This window comes from Micromys minutus (genome assembly GCF_963924665.1).
Source record: "Micromys minutus genome assembly, chromosome: 24".
Classification (NCBI taxonomy): Eukaryota; Metazoa; Chordata; class Mammalia; order Rodentia; family Muridae; genus Micromys; species Micromys minutus.
The window spans coordinates 34,601,678-34,606,203 of record NC_137959.1 but is presented as its reverse complement, the minus strand read 5'-3'; positions in this window follow the sequence as shown (position 1 = coordinate 34,606,203).

The following is a 4,526-nucleotide window of genomic DNA, read 5'->3' as shown; positions in this document are numbered from 1 at the left end:
AGTGCTACTTTCTCTTCCTTCCTAATAGGGAGTAGGGAAGGGGAACAAATTCAATTTCCCTCACACTTTGGAAGGAGGGCTTAAGGTTTCGGAGTTTTCAGGCTTGATTACTCTGCAAAGTCCAGTTGTCCTTAAGGTCACTGTAGCCCAGGGTGGCCTGGCCTCAAACTCATAAATGTTGGGATTACAGGGGTGTGCTGCCGTGCCTTTAGCTCAATAAATGCTGTCTTTTTAAAGATGAGAGAATTGAGGCTTGAACAGCAGGGGGGGTGGGTTGACTGGAAACCCCGGATGCATAAAGAGCTGTGGGGACTAGAAGCCAGTGGGTGGGTGGGGTGACTTGTTATAGTCTCATTTTACCAAGGAATCTGGCCCAGAGTGGTTTGGTGACCAGCCTGACATGGGATATGAACCCAGTCTGACTTCAAAAGCCAGGCTTCCAGCCATTATTTCTTGTAGTCTTCTGTGTTGTGCGCAGCACTTGCGCTGTCTGTCCATCCGTGCTCGCTGAATGTGTTAGAGTCATGAGGTCATCACCATCTGTCAACTGCTGTGCTGGGGATTTTCTTATGCACAGAATTTCTCTTAGGTCCATAGAATAATATAATTATGACCCAGATCACATGCCTGGTGTTATTTTAAATGCTTTGGAAACAGGAGATCTAGCCCACAAGTTAGGGATAGTATTTCCTTTGTTTTGTAGATTTAAAGTAATAAACAGGCACAGAAAGATTAAGTTACCTGGTCCCTCTGATGCAACAGGGTCTAGCCTCTCACCCCACTGGAGAACACAGGCCATGTAGTCTTGCAGGGACAGGAGTACACCGGATGATACTGACAGCATTCAGCATCACCTAAGACAGGGCCATATTGAAATTTCTCCTCTTACCTCTAAGATAGCTTCTAGGATCTTTGGCTTGGTTTTTGCTTTGTTTTGTCTTGTTTCAAATCAGAATATGTCCTAAGATACTAATTGACTGAGTTCCTTTCTTCTCAACTAGTCCTTTTTTAGTTACACCATTGACTCTCAGGAGAATAATTTGCTCTTTTGACTATAAAGTCATTAGAAAGTTAATTGGAGGCCGTTGCTGATCTTTTGCTACTTTGGGGGTTCTTTTTTTTCCACACCCTTTATTCTCCCCGCTTTCCCCGGTTTCAGCCTGAAACACTAGATAGGAGAGAAAGAGAGAGATCCTTGAATCTAATTTCTTTCTTAGTTCTTTGCTTATAGCTGGTCTTTACTACTTTGTGGGGTTCTTTTTCCCACCCTGTATTCCCCTACTCCCAGTTTCACTCACTATCACTAGATAGGAGAGAGAGAGAGATCTTTGAATCTAATCTCTTTCTTTTTGTTTCTTCTTTGAGCACTAACAAACCACAAACAACTCACCCTGAATGACCACCAACCCCCGCCTAGTGGAGCTCTAGCATTTACATAGCCTCAGAAAAGGTCCCAGAATTCCAAACATCACACAGTCACAGAAACTATCTGCAGCTGGTTAAACCACGCCTCTGCTAGAGCACAAGCAAAGCCTAGTCTGCAGCTGTGAAGCAGCCCCGTATCCCACACATGATATTAAAACAAAAACATATTCTTATAGTATTTCTGTGTCTTTTAAAGAACCCAAAATCCAGAATTCTCACCACAGGGGGTTGTGCACGGCACACGTCTTTCATCTCAGAGACACAAACGAGATGAGTTTGAAGACAGCCCACTCTACTGCATAGCGAGTTCCAGGCCAGGCAGGGCTACAGAGTGTGACTCTGTCTCTATAAAATAAATAAATATTAATAAAATAAATTAGAGATCATTCTAGATGTTCTCTACACGTGGTCTTCCAAGGAAGCATAGGGGTATGTTAAATTTACATCCCGTACATAATGTCCTGTGTGTTGCTATGGGGAAGGAGTTTCATAGTCCAGGATCCCTCTATATGATCCTATGATTTTTAATAATTCTTAAAGATATTTATTTTATGTGTATACATGTATTCCTGAGTGTATCTATAGGCACCAAGTATATGAAGGAGCCAGGAGATAGAACTAGGGTCAGTTCCTGGGTTTTTTGTTTTTTTTTTTTTTTTTTAATTTTATATATATATATATATATATATATATATATATATATATATATATATAAAGCAGGGTCTCTCTGTGTAGTCCTGGCTACCCAGAACTCATTTTGTAGACCAGGCTGTCCTCAAACTCCGATCTGCCTGCCTCTGTTTCCTAAGTGCTTAGGTGTGCACCATCATTACCTAAGATACTTTGGTTTCATTGATAATGCCTGACTCAGAACACCCTTTCTAAGGCAGATCATAAAGATCATATAAACTAGAATTTCTCCTTTTCCCCCAAGTCAGGTCATAGAAACTCAAATTCACCCTCCCCATCCTCCACCCCCTCCCCGAGTGCACCTTTGGAGCTGCTGGTCGTCCAGAAGACTACCTTGTCTGAGGTAGACAGACATCATGAGGGGTCTGGCTCCATACCCCATACCCTGGAGGAAGGAATGCTGCACAGCAAAGTCAAGAAGAATCTGGACAAACAGGCTTTGCTGGCTTTCTCCACACACTGTAGCATTAGCCATACAGGACAGAGTTCCGAGAGATCACTTTAGGTCCATGACGTTATTCCCCCTTTCCCATCCTAAATGTATGTTTTTTTATCTGTAGCCTCTGTAATAAAACAAGGATAAGTCTTCCCCTGAGTTCTGTGAGCCAGTCAAATAATCAAATTCCAGGAAGGCATCATGGGAGCTCTGATCTCTAGCTGGTGGGTCAACCCAACAAGCTGGGGCTTGTTAACTAACACCTAAAGAAGGAAGAAGGGTCTCAGGAACATGGTCCTCGAACTGTGTCTCTAGGAAACTTGAGTCAGAATTGAACTAACTTGAATGATATATTGTCTCCAGGAAGCTTGAATTGACTGACTTAAAAGAGGCGCAGCTACTGCAGGATTGAGCACTTGTATGGTAATAGATTCTCCACCATTCTAGGGGGCACAGGGATCCTCAGTGGTAAGGATAGGAAAGAATCAAAACCCACTTTTTTCTCTCCACAATGCCCCCCCCAACCTTTTTTGTTTTTCCTTTACTGCTGGGGACGAGCCATGGAGTTTCATGCATGCTAGTCAAATGTTCTAAAACCACGGAGCAACACTTCCAGCTCCAGAAAACTGTTTCTCCACAACAGGATTGCACGTGTGAGTGTGTTTGGGGTTGTGTGTTTTAGTATCTGCTCAGAAATGCCTTTAGTGACTGTGAGCCTCCGGCTCTTGAGAAGCTTTTCGGTCAAATTGGGATTGAACCCAGGGGTACTTACATGTGAGAGTTCTATCACAGATCTGTATCTCCAGCTATCTCGTAAAGTGTTCTTGATTTGTGATCCTACTACCTCAGCCTCTACAACTACTAGGAATATAGCCTGCGCCACCAGCCCTGGCTTTCCAGGCTGATTTTAATTCACTTATTTTAATTCACTTCCCAATAGATGATGATTTTAGACAGGGTCTCATGTAGTCCAGGCTAGCCCTGAACTCCTGATCCACCTCTCATTATCTTTTTTTTATTGCCAGGGAATTTTCTTTGCTTATTTATATTGTTATTATTAATTGCTATTATTATTAATAGTGGTGTATGTGTGTATGTACACACACATGCATGTGTGATGTGTTCAAGTGGAGGCTCATGCATGCCATGACCCACATATGGAGGTCAGAGGACAATTTCGGGGAGATACCTACAGTTCTCCCTCCACAATGGATTCTGGGACTCGAGCTCAGGTTATCAGGGTGGCATAGCCAGTGCTCATACCTGCTGAGCCACCTCCTTGGCCCATAGCAGAGAATTTTCCATTTTGAGTTTATTCCACACAACGCTGTTATGAAAATTCCCGAGCAAGTTTTAAGAGGATGTATGTTTTCACTATCATTAGTGTGACATATGTTTTCACTATTATCGGGCCTATAGTCTGGACGGGAAGAGCGGCATCGTGTGCTGACTCCATTTAGCCCTGTGAGGAACTGCCAGACTCTTTTCCACAGCACCATTTTCCGTTCTCGTCAGCACTGGATAAGGGCCCGATTTCTCTTATTTTCCAGCAACACCTGTAATTTTAAAACTCCTGGCTCAGGCTTGTAATATCAGAATTAGGGAATAGACCACAAGCTCAGACTCAGCCTTGGATATACAGCAAGTTTCTAGGCCAGCCTGGCTACATGAGACCCTGTCTTAAAAAAAAAAAAAAAAACCCTAAAAGTCCTCCCAGCCCCTCTCCTCCCTCCCTGCCTCCTCCTTCTCTTTTCTCTCTCAGCAACTACAAGTTACTTAATTACTCCTCTGTTTCCCTAGCTTGCACTCTTTTTCAAATTTCATGAATTTTTTTTTTTTTTTACATAGTTTCACTATGTAGTAGCTAGCCTAAAGCCAGGAATATAGACCAGGCTGGCCACAAACTGATAGAGTTCCACCTTTCCTTGCCTCTGAGTGCTGGGATTAAACACATGTATCACCATGCCCAGGCCCC